Source organism: Melospiza melodia, chromosome 2, assembly GCF_035770615.1.
Source record: "Melospiza melodia melodia isolate bMelMel2 chromosome 2, bMelMel2.pri, whole genome shotgun sequence".
NCBI lineage: Eukaryota > Metazoa > Chordata > Aves > Passeriformes > Passerellidae > Melospiza > Melospiza melodia.
This window is the reverse complement of record NC_086195.1, coordinates 142,564,938-142,582,248: the sequence shown is the minus strand read 5'-3', so window position 1 is coordinate 142,582,248 and position 17,311 is coordinate 142,564,938. Positions and strand designations below refer to the sequence as shown.

At 50.6% G+C, this 17,311-nt stretch overlaps 1 protein-coding gene across 3 annotated transcripts in view; it reads left to right on the top strand.

Annotated features, from left to right (window-relative positions):
- The first annotated feature begins 6,007 nt into the window (after window positions 1–6,007).
- The window catches only part of GDPD5 (glycerophosphodiester phosphodiesterase domain containing 5), a 100,838-nt gene continuing 89,534 nt past the window's right edge, over window positions 6,008–17,311 (top strand). The window contains exon 1 of one of the 3 annotated variants that reach the window (XM_063150222.1): window positions 6,008–6,108. The gene's annotated coding sequence lies outside the window, so the exon portion shown is untranslated. Of the gene's footprint in view, window positions 6,109–13,743; window positions 13,784–17,311 lie in introns of those variants that run through there. The other 2 variants (XM_063150223.1, XM_063150224.1) reach the window with 2 other exon arrangements.

Below are 17,311 nucleotides of genomic sequence, written 5' to 3'. Positions count from 1 at the left end.
TGACCCCTCTGGAGGATAATATTTGCCCTCCCCATTACAGCCCAGCTGGCTGGTGGCTGCTGGGCTCGGAGGGGAAGCACTGCCAAGTGTCTTGGGTGTGACCTTTCCAGCCCAGACGTCACCTCAGGGTCACAGCAAACACCTCGAGGCCTCTCTGGCCTGTCCCACAAAGCAGGAGGGGAAATGTGCCCCGAGGAGTGGAGATTCCCTGGCTCTGCCTCTGCTGTGCTGCTGGAAATGAGGGCCTCGGTGCTGGTCCCTTCATGGGGTCGAAGAATGAGGACATTTCTGGAGTGGACCTTGGCCCCAGCTGAGGTTTTGGAGTGGGAAATGCAACTTCTGGGCTGGGTTGGCAACAGGAGGATGAAGAGGTGCATTTGCAGCATCAGAAACTCCAAAGAGATTTGGAGCAGGGAGAAGCCTCCAAGGCCAGGAAGAGGAGAGGAAGCTCAAGGTGAGTCCAGCAGAACCCAGGGCAGGTCTGGCCCAGGAGGAAAGGCTGGAAGAGTTTCTCTGCTCTCTCTGTGCAGCTGAGGAGGCTGCCTGGCTGGAATGTCTCCTCCTGGGACCAGCTCCTGGGATCAGGTTGAGCAGGAAGCTGGAGCAAGACAAGCCCAACAGGTTCTGGGCTGTGGAACCTCCTGCATGGCAGCACATCCCTGGCCTGGGACCCAGGAGCTGAACTGAAATGGACCAAATGAGCATTTTGGGGGCTTTCCAAACCTGGTGGGATAAAGGATTTTTGTGTGGGCCTTGACATCTCCACAGTGATCCAGGCCTGGCTTGGGAGGTGGTTTGGATTCATTTGGAGAAGGGAGGGCAGGACATTCAGGCCTTGCTTACCCTCCCCTCTCCTCCATGGAGCCCAGCACGAAGCATCATCTGCTGGTGGGTTTTGTCCTCCAGCAGATGAAGGCAGAGTGCTTTCCATCTTTGAGGCTGGAAAATCCATCCCCACACAGGGGCTTGTCCCTGCAGCTGGGGTGCAGCCCACACTCCCATCCCAGCAGTGTGGGATGCTCTGGTGCTGCTTTGCCCAGCCCTGCTCTCCCCACAGGCTGGGAACAGGCCTGGCTGCTCTCACAATGCTCCATGGATCTCTGAACCCGTGGCTGTTGTAAGGTGCTCACCTGGTGCTGTGCAAGGAGGACTCATCTTTCCAAGTGAACAAAGCCCTCCTGGGCCAAAGACACCCCAGAATGGTTTAACAGAGAAAGGTGCTTGTGTACAGTTACTGATGCTTGGACAGCTGAGTGCAGCTGCTGTGCTTCACCCATCAAAAAGCAAGTTACAGATAATATATAAACTGCTGGAACAGCATCATGTAGAACAACATTGTATTGTAACGGGAAGAAAATTTGCTGTTTTTTAAATAAAAAAATTGTTGTTTTATTAGAAATAGAGGGGAGTGGTATCACAGAACATTTTTCAGACAGTGAGGTTTTGCACTCTGGGGGTTTAAGCTCAGCAGTGTTTGTGCACACATGCTCCATCTCAGGCAGGCTGAGCTGAGGCTGGGATGGGTTTTTCATCCCCTGTGATGGAGTCAAACCCCACATCTCCATCCAAGAAAACTCTGGGATGGAGAGGATCAGAAAACTGCTGCTCCCCCTGACCTGGCTGAATAACAGGGGCTTTGTTGAGGGATCCAGGTCAGGGATTTTATTTCAGTACCTGCAAAGAAGCTATGAGAAGAATGCAGCAGGTTCCGCCCAGCCTGGAGAAATGCAGAGCTATCTCCAAAGGTGTTTAATATTAACTGGAGCAGGACACATCCCTGAAGGGTTGGATTGTGAGCCTATCTGTGTTTGTACCCAAATATCACCTGCAGATCCACAGCATGGCCAGGGCTGGAGCAGGTGAAAGTCCCCCTGCAGGGAGCTGGATCAATAATGGGTTTGTCAATAAAGATCACCCCGTGCTGGCACCAGGAATGTGAACCACGAGCCCAGAGCTTCCTGTGCAGGCACAGAACAAAGGGCTCAGCCAACAGGCTCTGATGAATGTGTTGGGCAGGGAAGAGAAGAGGCTGGGTGGGCAGGGAGCAGGGGGAACAAAGCAGCCCTGTGTGCCTGGGGCACACAGAGAGCGCTGGCACTTGCCTGCCAGGGTGGATGGGATGGCTGCTCCTCCACAAATCCCTCTGGGATTCTGGTGCAAGCCAGGTTTGGCCTCCACACTCATCCTCTGACTCTTCTGGTCAGATGTTATCAGAAGCATGCTTGGAAAGGCTCCTTCTCACAGGGCAGGCAAGTCTTGCACCACATAATGATGAATATATTTCAATCCTAGCTGTGTCAGCTGCATTTGTTTATGAAGTGGACTGCACTAGAAAATGCTGTTAAACAAAGTTTAATTTAAAACCAGTTAGTTCAGAGATGCCCTGAAGTTCTCCCAATATATCTGAAATCATGGAATCATTAAGTCTGGAAAAGACCTCCAAGATGATCAGGTTTAATCTTTGACCAAATCCCACCATGTCCTCTAAACCATATTGTGAAGTACCACACCAACATGATTTTTTACTGTGGGTTTTTCTTTTTTCCACAGGAAACTTGTGTTTATCCTAAGCTTGATACTGAGAGCAGGAACTGGAGGTTATGGCTAGCTTCATTCTTTCCAACTGTGTATTTAATGTGAAAAATGCCAGCACATAAAAGGTCACACGCTTGGGATACAGAACCAAGTTTTGTCACCAGCTCAATCACTTGTGGCAGTGACTGTCCTTGACCACCCCAAAAACTGCTCCTGGCTCCTCCACGTCTTCTGAATTTTATATGTATTGTCTTTATTTCATATTTTTTTACCTATTATGACTGAGCCATCCCTATTTCCTTCCCCACACTGCAAGAGTTCAGTGCAGTCATCAGGGGATGCTGAGGGTGACAGGGACCTGATTTACCTGCTCCAATAATCCCTGCCCCTGACTTTGCTCCTGTTTATGTGCATCCCTCTTATCTCCTGGAAGGGGTTGCTGTAACTCCCCCAGAGCAGGCACACACAGCTATTGTGCAAACAGTGTTTCCTGACTTGGTGGACAGAAGATATCTTCATTTCCAGTTGCTGGGTAACATCAAATATTTCTATTTTCACCCTCAGCTATCTCTTTAGGGCTCACCAGTTCACCGTGGCTTCTGCTGCAGGGATGGAGACCTTGCAAGGGCTTGTTGGGGCAGCTTGAGGAGGCAAAAAAAAAAAGTGAAAGAGAGGTTGAAATACAGAGGATGTAACAGGAAAATGGCTCTGCAAGCCCTCCCTGTAAATGCTATTATGGTAAAATAATTATGCCTGAGGGGACGCTTACAATCAACACCTTCCTTGCACTTATTAGAGGCACAAAGGCCTTGCAGAAAGAGGTAGGAAAAAGGACCTTAATGAAAACAGTGGCAGCACAAAGACAGGAAAGCACGGAGCTGCCTCCTGTGTGCCCTGCATTCCCCAGGAGCTGCAGGGGCAGGACAATTGAGTCCCTCTGCTCGCTTCCTTCCCTGCCCGGGCTGCCCCGGGGCTGCCCCAGCCGCGATTTTTTTCTGCCCACAGAGGGGATAGAACAGCACTTGTTTCTTGGAGAAGGCTGGTGCTGAGTTTAAGGACTAATCAGCCCATTCCTCTTGATCCTACTCTTGTAGGAACCCGCAGCATCTCCCTCCCCATCCATCCCGACCAAAGACCAGAGCAGTGGCTCCTCTGAGCATTTGCCTTGATGCCCTTCTGAGCTGCCAGCCTTGTACTTCCCTGCCTGGGAAATTTCCCTTCTGGAGGGATTTTCCCTTCCATGAGCACGTAACAAAATGCTTTCAGGATGTGAAATGCCCAAACTCAGGCCTGGTTTAGAGCTGAGCCAGGTCCTAAAGGAGCAGCTGAAACAGGGAGTCACACACAGGGAGTGTCACCAGGGGTTTTCAGGAGCCCTTTACAGCTGCGTCCTTTGGAAGTGAAGCTGGTGGAAATGTGAGGAATGAGCCCAGCAGAATTCCCTCCCACACCAAAGGGAGATAGTTAAAGTAGCTTTGAGCATTCAAGGCTCTCAGCATGGGACAAGGAGCTTATAAATCTGAAACCAACGTTCCCTGTCCAGAACTGCATCTGTTTTCCTAGAGGCTGCATGGAGATTCACGGTCAGTTTCCTTCAGTGGCTTTTCCTTGAAACTGCCCGGCCCTTAGCAGCCAAAGTGCTGCTTTCAGGTGGCAGAGGTGGTCCTTGTGCTTATATTTGCTTTGTCCTTGTCCTCACAGCTGCTTGGAGTGGCTGGAGAACAAATCCTTCCCCAGCCCTGCATCCTGGCAGGATCCTGTGTCAGATGCAACCGGCCAAGTCACAGAAATATTCTGGAAATGTGCAAACTCTGTCTCTTTTCAGAGGCATTTTTCTCAGCAAATGGATGCTGTAAGGAACTGACTGCCTGGTGCTGGGAGCATCTGCAGGATTTCTGGAACCTCACGAGTTTGAAGAGTATTTCCTCTTGGTGCCAGAAAAAAAGATTTCCCCCTTGATCTTACAAAGGGCTGAACTCTTTCTGCTGAAGTTAAAAGGCAATCCTTAGGCACAAAACCAAGGATGTTTAAAGTTTGGCAAAGGCTCCAGACTTTGTTATTGCCTTGGAATATCTGCATCTGTCCCATCCCCTCCTGCACATCCACCCCAAGCCTGCAGGAAAACACATCCTAAAGCTCTGCTGTGGGCCCACAACCACAGTAAATAAAATGCTCCCACAGGAGAGATTTCCATCAGGATTTAAGGTAATCACAGCTCTCAGGCTTGCAATTCTGAAATGTCTCCTGTCAGCAGGGCTTGAAGGAGAAGCACTTGGCAAAGGGCTGTGAGGACAACTGCCTGTACCCCAACCCCACAGCTCCTCTGCTGTGCTGCTCCTTGCTTGCATCAGGGTCTAAATTCTCATTTTTCACCTCCAGTCTTTCCCTACTGCTGGGTGCAGCAGGATTATTTCTGTTTCTCCAAGGAGAAGAGCCAGTTGCCAGCGACCTCTCAGCTTAGTCTGCCTCAGTGGAGAGGAGTCTGGCATTTGGCTTGTGCTTGCTTGTTATTTTGACAGCACATCCCTTCCTTTTGCTCTGCTTGGATCAGTCTACTTCAGGGCTGGGCCAAAAAAGTGGGAAATGGCCAATTTGCAGGGAAAAAAATGAATCCATTGCTGTCGGCCAAGTGTTTTGTCACCTTGCATCAAGAAGGGCAAAGCCAGGACACAGCTGAGTTTTGGCCACAGAGCTGGGCAGGCGTGGGCACCCTTCTCATCCCAAATAACCTGAGCTGCTGCAGTGTGAGGAAAACAAGTCCTGAGCATGGTGTAGGTCCAACAGAACACTCATCCTTCCCAAAGTGCCACAGCAGGGTGGCCTCAGTGTGGAGATCAGGTCCACCTGCACACTTGGGAGTTCAGGATCTAACGCAGGGCCAGGTGCAGGTGATAAAGGGGTAGAAAAGACCAAGGGCGAGTTGGAAAGGTGCGGAGAAATCAGGAGGCTGCACAGCCCAAACCTGCACCTGACCTTTTTTATTCACCTAGGGGGGAACACAGAACATCCCTCCTGCCCCATCCTGCAGGTGTCCAACGCCAGGCTGGACGGGCTTGGAACAGCCCGGGGCAGTGGAAAGGGAGGCTGGAATGCGATGATCCCTAAGTTTCCTTCCGTCTCAACCCGTTCCGTGATTCCGGGGTGCTCGCTGCCCTTTAGGGGCTCAGCGTTCCCAAAGCCCCGTCACAGCGCCAAAGGTGCTCCAACATTTCCATTGTCCCCCAAAATCGGAACTCGTTCTGGACCCACACTTCTGGTGGGGGGTTCGCTCGCAGCCCGAAAGAGAAGAACTCCGCACGCTTGGGTGCAGCTTCCTTTTCTTCTCCTCCTCCTCCTCCTCCTGCTGCCGCCGCCGTCCCTGCGCTCCTCCCGCGCCGCCCGGGGCGGAGCCGAGCCCGGCCCAGCGCCCGCCCCGCTCCCGAGCCGAGCCGAGCCGAGCCGAGCCGAGCCGGGCTGCGGGGCCGCGGCAGCGCCGTCCCTGCGCCCTCCGTGCCGGCCCTGGCACTGCCCCGCCGCCGGGGCCGGGCTGCCTTTCCTGGGCTCGGCAACCCGGCGGATCTGCCGCGGCTGCAGGTACCGGGGAGGGCGGGCAGGGCAGGGCAGGGCTGGGGGCTGCGGGGATGCTGAGCGGGACAGCGCTGCCGGGCTGGGGGCACCCCAGGAGCTGCTGCGGGCTCCGGGGCTGCGGTGCTTTACCCTAAAGGTGTGTGCTTTGCCCCTAAAGGTGTGTGCTTTGCCCCCCAAAGGTGTGTGCTTTGCCCCAAAGGTGTGTGCTTTGCCCCCAAAGGTGTGTGCTTTGCCCCAAAGGTGTGTGCTTTGCCCCTAAAGGTGTGTGCTTTGCCCCCCAAAGGTGTGTGCTTTGCCCCAAAGATGTGTGCTTTGCCCTAAAGCTGTGTGCTTTGCCCCCAAAGGTGTGTGCTTTGCCCCCAAAGGTGTTTGTGTTTCCGTGCCCCCTCCCCACCCCGCTCTCAGCATCCCGAGCCGAGCTGGGGATGCGAGCGGCGGCTCCCGGTGCTGGGTATGCGGGATGCGGGATGTGGGATGTGGGTGCGCACCCACCCGGGGCAGCCCCCTCCGGTCCCCGGGACCCCCCAAGTGTCCGGGGTGGATCCGGACAGCGCCGCTCCCCTTGGGGCCCTGCCTGTTTAGCAGGGAGCGCTCCGGTTCCGTGTGAGATGCTGGATCTGCAGCGTCCCGCCGTCCAGGGCTCCGCACCGCCGCTGTCCGGAGCCGTAAAATCCTGAGGCAGCACAATCCCGAGAGGGATTTATTTATTTGTTGTTGCTGGTCCAGCTGGAGGAGCGCTCGGCGCCCATCCAGCTCCCTGAGGATGCTCAGGGATGTCCTGGATGGCTCTGGAGACATTCCCCGGCAGCTTAAAGACCCCAAATGCCCAGCGAGCACTGAGCAGAGAGGGTGGAAAAAGGTGTATATAAGAGGGTGTCACTTTCTCTTGATGCTCGGCAAAGAAACTAACTCAAAAAAAGAGTAATTGAGGGAAAATAGAGAGGGGAAATCGTCTCGTTGCTGTTTTATTGGAGCCCTCACCCACGTCCTGTCTGTTCCCCGCCCGGAAAAGTGGGCATGGAGGAGTTGCAGTCGGTATGTGAGCCCTGCTCTGGAAAGGGGCTGCTGGAGCAATTCCTGCTGTGGAAGCTGTGAAATTTCACCCCTGGCGAGATGGAAATGGGGATTCTCCAGCCAGGAAAAACCTGGCTGAGTGGAACTCGCCGTGCTCTGGGAGTTTAGGGCTGGGTCCTTACAGCCGCCCTTGCTGTGTGTAATCGTGTTGGCTTAAGGGTTATTTTGGGGCTGGAGAGGGATTAGGGATAGATGTCAGAACCAGGCAGAGCCATGCTGCATGTGGAACTTCAAAAATAATGAATTATGGTTCTCTTTGCTGGCTCCTTGTCCCGGTGGGAAGGAGCCCGTGCAGATTTTTCAGCTCCATTAGAAAGTTGCATTGTACACGGAGAGCATAAATCCCGGGTGCTGGAGTCTCCTCAGGATGCTCCAGCTGCCAGGAAATTTAGATTGCTGCTGGTTTGCAAGTACAAGTCAGAGTAGTGCTGCTTCTTAAAGAGCTTTTTTGGGGTTTGGATCACCCATGCAGGATAACAGCCTTCTCCCTTCTTTCCCCCTCACAAATCGCCAGCTTACACTTGGCAGGTGTGGCCGGGGAAAAGCTGAGGTAAATGGATTTCCTGCCTCGCATTTTGTCTGGCATGTCCATTTTCCTCATCAGCTTGCTATGGAAAATGGTCCATTAATTCATTAGCCAGCCTTTATCCACCTGAGCAGTGATGCATCCTGACTCCTTAAAGCCTGTTGTTTTAACATCTCCTCCTCTGCCAAGCTTTGGAACATCTTCACGCTGCTACCCCGGTAATGTGGAGCTGCAGAATATTTCTCTGTGATTTAGGAGCTGCTTCTTCAGAGGCAAATACAAGCCCTGCTTTGATGGCAGAGTTAATTTTAGAGTGGGTGTCTCTGTCAAGCTGTACTTTTTTTACTAAATGAGCGTGTTCTGCTTGTTACACTTTTCCCTGCCATGAATTCAGCAAGGCACGACCGGCGTTTGTCTTGGAAGGAAAATGAGTCTTGGTCAGATCAATTGATTTGGTGTCACGTTGTACATTCAGAAACTGCTGGCTCAGAATTAATGACAAAGGGTTTGGTTTTTAGCAAGGCAATAAATTCCTTGATAAACCAGGAAGGTTATAATGAGACACAGAACCAGCTGTGAAGGGACAGCCCTTTGTTGTACTTTTACCCATCAACTGTGTACCCTGGTGTATTCGATCTCAAGTAACTGCCTTAAAGTCACCTTGCCAAAATCAGTGTATTTAGGGGTGTTTTTAACACGAGGGTTGCAGTAACTCCCAGGTGCAAGTGCTGTTGTAGTTGGAGGTTAGAGATGCAGGGAGCAGGTGGCTCCTTCACCCTGGTTTGTGTCAGAGGCACTTTGATGCTCACAGGTGGTGGAAGTGAGGTCTGGGTGCCCTTTAACCAGACACACCTGGGGGAATATTGTCCTTTGACTTGCTCTGTGAGTCTTCCCGAGGGTGAAGATAAAAGGCAGTGATTGCACCTTTGAAATACTCCTGGTGCAGCTCAGGGCTGCTGGGGAAGGTGGGGCTGGACCTGGAGGGGCACTCAGGGCTTTCCTACAAACACAGCGGGGCAGGAACACGCTTTCCTCGGAGTCTGCAGTGCTTTAATCTCCTTTTTCTTGAGATGAAGCGCCCACAGAGGTGGTGCTCCTGTTCCTGAGATGCTTCGCACCTTCACAATGATATTTTGTGGGATGGTTTGGGTTGGAAGGGACCTTAAAGCTCCTGCAATTGCACCCTCTGAGATGAAGAGCTGGGACCCGCCTGGCAGACACTTTGCTTCATTAGGCTGCAGCCGCTGCTAATTAGGCTCCAGTGAGCTCAATATGGGGTGTTTGAGTCTTGTCCTGCACCCCAGCCAGTGCCGGAGCTGCCGTGGGTGAGTGGTGCTGTATTTTATTTACCTATGGCAGGGCGTTCCAGGGCGGCCCAGAATCCCTGCTGTGGGCAGTGCCCGTGCTCAGGAGAGGGCAGTGTCACCCCAAGGCGCCGTTCCCCGTCCCTGCTGAGCAGCACAGGAGCTGTCCCCTCCTCACAGGAGCCCAGCACCAGGGTGGCTTTAGGAGCCAGGCTCCTCATCCCCCTCCCTTCTTCCCCAATATCCCCCTCCACCCTGCTCCTGGTGCCCACAGCAGGAACATTCTGAGCACGGTGCTGGGAAAAGGGGTTTAAAAGACTTCATGGCAGCTGCCTTTGCCTGCCAGCCCCTCTATAAACAGTGATTAGATACAGCTACATTAATGCATGTCGTGACTTTAAAAAAAAAAATTAAATTGCTGCACATTGGTGTTTGGCTCTGCTGCTTTTTCCTCTTTAGCAAACCACTGTGTTCTCTCCACTTCCTCCAGAAGTACCCACAGATACTGGCAGGGCAACTGCCTGAATATTTGCTGCAATAGTCTGTCGTTGCTCAATAGTCTGACAAACAACAAAAAAAAAGGTTTTATTTTTTATATGCAATTAAATATTTGTAGAAGATTTCTGCCAAGGAGTGGCTTCAAGGTACAGGGTGTTCAAACAAGGAGCTTCTGGGGTGGCAGCTGGGAAGGGTTTTGTGTCTGTGCCTCCGTGCATTCCATGTTTCACATTTGGAATCCATCTCAGGTTGGGATTGAGCTCTGACTTTTTTGTTGTTCTCCTGGTCCTTGGGCAGGATTGGTCCTGATGATGAAAAGCGAAAATGAAAATGTTTCTTTTTTGGACTGTTTTTTGTGGGTGTGACTCTTGAGCTGGTTTTATTTCTTTTTTTTTTTCTCCCTGCTGGATGAAGGATGAACTGGGGATAGGAGAGGGGGAAATTGCTCCTTTCCTGGGGTGCTGCACAAATCTGGGCCCCATCCCCGTATTTGCAGAGCCCTGCTGGTGGTTAATCTGTTCCTTGGGAAGAGCCTGGACTGGTTTTAGTGTAATTCCTTGGTCCTGACAGACCTGAGCCCTCCTGCCCTCCCTGGAGCCACCCTTTCCATGAGGAGCTGGGGCTCCAGGCTGCTGGAGGTGATGGACTGTGAGTTTCTTCTCTTCTTGGCTGGGAATGCTCAGGAGAATCTGTTTCATTTTCAGAGTTTCACCACGTGGTGCTGTACCACAGCAGCTTTTTCTCTCCTGCTTTCCCCCTTAGATGTCAGCTTGCCTTTGATTTTTTAATTTATTTACTTTAAATCCTGCTGCAACTTGTAAAACCTCTTCATAAATGCCTGGCCCCTGTGTTTTGCTTCGCTTTCCTCCTCGCTGAGGTGAAATGAAACTTTGTCCCTCCCCCAGCCCGAGGTGAAATGCACAGAGCAGAAATATTCTGGTCCTTGGCTGTTTTTAGCTGTGCTGAGTTCCAGGCTCACGTTTGCCCAGGGAAAGCAGCTTGGATGTGACTGAAATAGTCCAAGGTGAAACCCAGAGTTTCCTCTAAGAGGTATTTTTGGGTGTAGCCTTTAAAAAGATGTAATGGACTGGTTGTACCCTCCAGCATCCATCCACGTGTTCTCCTCAGCCACTCTAGCAGATTATATTTGGGCCACTTAGCTGGTATTGATGGATCTCCAGAGCTGACAGTCACCTAATCATAAATCAAGTCTAAAATCAAGTCAGTGTTCTGCAGAGCTGCAGCAAAACAAAATGCATTCCATTTCCTGACTCGGGAATTGGCGCCTGACGGTGCCAGGGGATGCTCAGGGTGTTCCACAGGATTCTTGGGAAGCAGGGCTAATCCTGAGCAGGGCACTTGAGGGCTTGGGGAGGATTTGAGGCTCAAGGCTGGCTTGCTGTGCTGTGCAATTGCCCTGGACCCTGCCAGGAGGGAGGGACGTGGCCCTGGGGGTGTCCCTGTGTGTGAGCCCATCTCAGCCCTGTGTGCTGACTGCAGGGCTCCTGTCTGAGTGAAACCCTGGGGAATGGGGATCAAACTGGGATCTGTGTCCTCAGCGCTGCCCCGAGGGACGGGATGGGGCTGGGGGCTTCCCAGGGCACAGCTTAAACCCAGTCCCTGGGATGGACAGAGAGGGCTTGGGTTTGTTTACAGGGATTTACCCCCGTGCTGAGGGCACTCTCTGATATTTGGGTGGGTTTTGTCGTCTGGATTGGTGCTTTTTTTGCCTTTTTTTTTTTTTTTTTTTTTTTTTCCAAGTGCTAATTAATGCTTTCCTCGGGATTAAAATATTTCCTGCATGTCCCAGCTGTTGGTGTAGCAAAGAGTCATCCAACCCCTTGACCTTCCTCAGAGGAAGAAAAGGCTCTTTTGGAGACGGTGTGGAGTGTATGTTCATATCCAATGTTGTCTCTTTCCAACTACTTTGACCAGCCTAGGCTAGTGGAAGGTGTCCCTGCCCATGGAAAATGATGATTTTTAAGACCCCTTCCTACCCAAACCTTTCTGTGATGATTCTGTAATTCTCCTTTCTTGCATGAAGCAGCCCTGTAAAGAAATTATTCCTCAAGGCTGTCAGGTAGGTGATAGTTTTTAGGCAGCTTCCTGAGCAAGCAGTGATTATTTGCAGATATTGTAGGAATTTTGGTGTCCATCTGCCTAGTAATTATTCAGGCATCTTGTCAGTGAGATTTCAGACTGTCAGTCCTGTTGCAGTTTGAAGCCCAGCAAAGAGGCAGCTCCTGGGTCCTGTTTTGGGTGTCCAGGTGTGATTTGCTCTGTTTCCCTCAAGCATTTTGGGCTGGGATTTCTCCATCCATGGTTGATCTTAGAGATCTGCCCAGCAATAGTGCCTGAGCAGGCCTTCAGATCTGTGCATTTGGGGATTTGGGAGCCCTGGGATTCATCAAGCCATGAGGTGAGGTGAGACTTTCTCAAACACCTATTTTTAGATGTGTTCCTGTTCACATGCAAATTGCACTCATCATCGAGGATTGCTGTGCACTTGGGACACGGGATTTGTAATCCCTGGTTTCCAGCTCTGAGATACCAAAATGCCTGCCAAAAATACAGGTATTGCTGTCTCCTTTTCCCCTGTGCCCTGGAGCTGGGGACTGGGAGCTCCCACCCCCCTTGCTGTGCTGCATTTGGTGCTTTGTGAATACAGAGTGGTGGCAGGCTGTGGTTTTTGGGCTCATTTCCCCTCCCTGCATGGGTTTTGGCATCAGTTGGTGGTGGCTGCAGCTTGCAGGATCATCTCCTGCTTTCCTGGGCGCTGGGTGGAGGCAGGATCTGCTGTCAGAGTGAAGCAGCTCAGCTCCTCTTTAGCTGGGAGTTAATCACCCGGAGGCACAGAGCTCGCAGCCCTCATTAAAAGGCTGATTTAAAGTGCAAGGTTGACAGCTCGGCTGGAGATGCTTTCCCTTATCACAACTGGTCCCTAATCTGTCTCCTCTGCACAGGGATGTGTTTGTTTTGGGGTTTTTCTGATTTGGATCTCCAGGCTCCTGCTCTGGGAGAGCTGAGCGCTGAAGGAATGTGCTGTGAGACAGCTGCGGATGCTGAGATGTTGGTGTGGTGGGGATGAAGCTGCTCTGGTGTGCCTGAAGCTGGCAGGGAGAGCCCTCTGTGCCTCACAAGGTCACTGTGATTCCCAAACACAAACCCTGCCAGGGCTCCTGGCACGGTTCTGCTCTGCCAAGGGAAGTGAATAAAGCTGCCTGTGGGCTTAGAGGGATGGGCAGTGTGGGAGGGGATCGTCCTTCCCTGGCTGTGCACCTGGGCAGGTGTCAGCTCCAGGCCTTGTGCTGGGCTTGGCTGAGCCCCAGCAGCTGCAGGGAATCGTTCTGCAGGGTGCTGGGAAGGGAATCTCTGCCTCAGTGTGCCCTGGGGCAGGGGATGGCTCCTCTGGATGCTCGGGGGCATCAGGAGGAAGGCTGGCTTGTCCATGGCAAGGATTGGATTGGATTGGAATTGGGAGCTCCTGCTGGGCTGGGAATCCCTCCTGGAGCTGATGTGATGGCCACCCCAGGGTTAGAGTGACAATATGGCTCAGGAGAGAAGCCTGGGGGCTTGTTGGGAAGCTCTGACCTGGTGTCCAGGCTTTCAGAGCTGCCCTGTGATGAGCAGGTACAGATCCACTTCTAACAGCACAATAAGCCTTAATTTTTGAGTCCTCTATGTTTCTCAAAGACTCAGCTCACTCTCATGACAGAAGGGATTCAACAGAGTCCTTAAATCAACATTTCTGGGGTAATTGGTTATATTGAGCTGTATTGGACCCGTGAGGAAATCACTTTGCTCTTTTGACTTCTCTCCCAACTCAGGGGAAATACTGGCTCTTCCCTTATTTCCCTGAACTTTGCAGCTCACCTGCAGGGTTCCCTGGCAGGACAGATCCTAAAGCCTGGCTTGGATGCTGCTCTGCTGCTCTCCTGGAGCAGATTTGGGGTCGGATGTGGAGCTGGGGTGAGCACCCAGGGCAGCTGAGGCCGAAGGAGTCACAAACCCCAGCGCGCCCGCTCCACTCTCTGCACCTTCCCAGGCGTTTTGTGCCTGCCCTTATCAGGGCTGATATTTGCAGTGCTGATAAGAGAGGGTCTGTAACAAGTGTGCTGTGCCTCAGATAAAACCTGCAGTGCGTAAGAGCTGTTCCAGCTCGCCCTTATCAGCTCTATTAAACCTGAATATCAGCAGGGCTTCGGGGATGGGGCTGCCCTGGCTCCCTCAGCACAACACAGCCAGGCAGCAGCTGTGCTGGGGCTGCTGCTGCTGCTCTGTGAGTCCCCGTCCAGGGTGCCTTTCTTTTATTTTCCTTTAATTCTTTTTTTTTTTTTTTTTTTTTTTTGGGGGGGGGCGGGGGGGTGTTTTTTTTTTTTTGTTTTGTTTTTTTTGGTGTTTTTTTCCTTTTTGTGTTATGTTTTGCTGTTGTTTTTTTTTGGGGGGGGAGTTTTTTGTTGGTTTTTTGTTTGTTTTGTTTTTAGGGGGTTTTTGTTGCTTTTTGGGGGTTTTTTTGTGTTTTTTTTTTTTTTGTTTTTGGGGTTTTTTTTTGTTTGGTTTATTTTGTTTGGTGTTTTGGGTTTTTTGGGTTTTTTTTTGGGTTTTGGTTTGTTTTTTGGTTGGCTTTTTTTATTTGTTTTGTTTTTTTGTTTTGGGGGGTTGGGGTTTTTTGGAGTTTTTTGGGGTTTTTTTTTGGTTTTTTGGGTTTTATTTTGTTTTTTTGGTTTTTTGTTTTAGGGTTTTTTTTGCGGGAGCTTTGGGGGGGGTTGGTTTTTTTTGTTTGGTTTTGGGATTTCTGGTGGTTTTTTTGTTGGGTTTTTGGGTTTTTTGAGCTTTTTGGGGTTCTTTAATTTAAATTTTGAGATCAAGGTTTGTGAACTGCAAGGTTTCAAATACAGTTTTGGGATCGAGGTTTGTGAACTGCAATGTTTCAGATCCAATTTTGGGATCGAGGTTTGTGAAGTGCAGGGCAGCTGCCTGCTGGTTGTGCTCTCTGTGCGTGGGTGATGAGGTGGTGGCTGCTCTCAGCGTGGATTGAACAGGCTGGATTGGAGGTGTCACATCTCCAAAAAGAGGTGCAGGTGTGGCACCTGGGGACTGCAGGTGTGGCACCTGGGGACGTGGTTTATTGCTGGACCCGGCACAGTCAGGTTACTGGTAGGACTCAAAGATCTTAGGGGTGTTTTCCAAACTTAAGGATGCTGTGAGTTAAATTTAGGGATTCTTGCATCTCTCCAGGCTGCTCTTTGTGCAGCCACTAAATAGCAGTGCAGGGAGCACAGATTCCCTGCATCACCTTGGTGCTGCCTCGGGGCTCTGACCTCTGCAAGGGCGAGCAAACATTGGATTGAAGCTGCCAAAGGGGGAAGTGGTGGAGAGTTGGACACTGCCAGGGATCCAGGGGCAGCCACAGCTGCTTTGGGCACCCTCACATTCAGGAATTCCTTCCCCAAATCCCCTCTGGCCGTGGGAAGCCATTCCCTGTGCCCTGTCCCTCTCAAAGCCAGGCTTTAGGCTGCTGAGCTGGGCTCAGTCTGAGCAGAATCAGCCCTGCCTGGAGCTGCTGAGGAGCTGGGTTTGGGCAGAATTGGGAGCCAGTGCTGGTTGCTGTTCCCTGCTGCTGTGCCCAAGGTCAGCCTGACCCTGGAGCTCCCACACTGTTCCCGATGTCCCAGCCAGCCCTTGCTGCTCTCAGCCGTGTGAGCAGCTCGGGGGCTTTATCAGCCCCTGGTGCCTGTGCCTGGGCTGTGCCACAGCAGCCTGCAGTGAAAATCAGTGGGGACAGGAGCTCCTGGGGCTGTGCAGCTCCAGTGCCTGACCCAGCAAGGCCATCTGGTGTCTCCCAGACTGGATCTGCTGATGGTTCTGTCTGCATTGACTGTGGAGGTGGGGAGAAGGAGCATCCTTGGTGCTCCTGGCAGCTCCAGCCCCTCAGGACTGAGGCACTGCCACATGTCCCTGGTCTGAAAGCCACAGCCAGGAAACACCAAGGGAAGGGGTTGCAGTGACCTCAGATCTCCTTTTAACGTGGAGAGCTGCACACTGGACCCCTGACCCAATTCTTCCTTTTTGGAAGGGGTTTTGTGCTTCAAGCTGGAAGTGAAATACAACTGTGGGGCAGCCTGGAGTTTGTCTTCTCCCGCTTGCTTTTGTCTGGCCACCCTAAATCTTCTTGCTGTGTTTCAGCATTGCCTGAAGCTTATGAGATATTCTGCTCCCACATTTGGTGACTGATCCCACATGTTTGATTCCAAAATGCTGTTACATTTTTTTCTGTTTTTATGTTGTTTTTTGGTTTTTTTGGTTTTTTTTTTTCCTGTGAAGGAAAGGTATGAAATAAATCCTGCCTGAAAGACTTGTGGCTGTCAGCTCTTGGACAGGGCTGTGAGGAAAACCCTGTTGTGTCTCATGCCCCATCGGGTTTAATGCTTGCTAAATGGCAGAGCTGTGGAGAACAGCTCTGGGGCTGGGATTACCAAAATAAATATTGCTGCAAGTGGCTGAGCTTGGGAGTAAATGGTGCTGGGAGTGGATGTCCAGGGAGTGCTTGGGTGTCTGGATTCGCCCCAGGATTGGGAATTTGGGAAGGCAGCCTGTGGGGAAAGTCCTGTGTCCCAGCAGTGATAAATCCTCTCCCTGCTGTGCAACGTGAGGGCTGTATTTATATATTTTTCTTTTATTTTTCTTTTTTTTTCCCTTTTTTTTTCTTTTTTCTGTTTTTTTTTTTTTTTTTTTTTTTTTTTTTTTTTTTCCCGTGATTTTCTGGTTTTTTGGGTTTTTTTTTCATGCTTTTTTTAATGTTTTTTTTTTTTTTTTTTTTTTTTTTTTTTCCCCTGGGTTTTTTTTCCTGTTTTTTTTTTTTTTTTTTTTTTTTTTTTGAGGGGGGGTGTTTGTTTTTTTTTTTTCTGGCGTGTTTGTTTTTTTTTTTTTTGGTTTTTTTTTTTTGTGTGTGGGGGGGGTTCTGTTGTTTTTTTTTTGTTTGTTTGTTTGGTTTTTTTTTCTGTTTTTTTTTTTTTCCCTGGTTTTGTTTTTTCTTTCCTGTTTGGTTTTTTTTTTCCTGTTTTTTTTCCTGGTTTTTTCATTTGCTTTCTACAAATGGTTTCTAGAGCTGAAACAACTTTTGGAGTCTGATCTTTTCATTTTGCCCATCATTTACAGATGTGACAAAAAAAGAGAGAAGAAAGGGTTTGCCACTTGTCTGGCTTTTAGAGAACTCCAAAGTGATGGAAAATCAAATTAAGACCTGTCTGCCATGGTCATCCTGGAGCTCTGGGGGCTTTGCTCTTGCTTGTGCCATCCCCCTCCTGTTTCCCCATGGGAACAGGGAAGGACTGAGCTTTTTGTCCTGCCTTTTAAATGGAGAAACACTGGAGCGCCACAAAGAAATCATTTATTTGTCCTCAGATAACGTGACATCACTTAGGGTGATGCTCTGAGGATGACACTCAAAGGAAAGGTGTCAGATATTGAAAAGATTTGGGATCATCCCTCTTTTCCTCGGTTTGGCCAAGAAAATAGGTGTATTTTCTAGTTCCTTAGAAAAAAATAAAAATCAAGGGCATGGCAGTGCTTTGGGCAAAGATGGGGGTGTGAACTCTTGGATGCTGTAGAAAGGCAGACATGGAGATTGATTTCTTCCTTGAGGTTTGTTCCTATTAATCCATCTGCTCTTTGCCTTCAGAACCTCTTTGATTGTGATGTTTTTAGAGGGTGGTGCAGCCTGAGGTGGGAGAGAGGGTCTGGAAAATGCTGGGTGGGAGCCTTTGCTTGGCTCCAGCATTTTACCACAGAAATTTTGCTCTGCTTT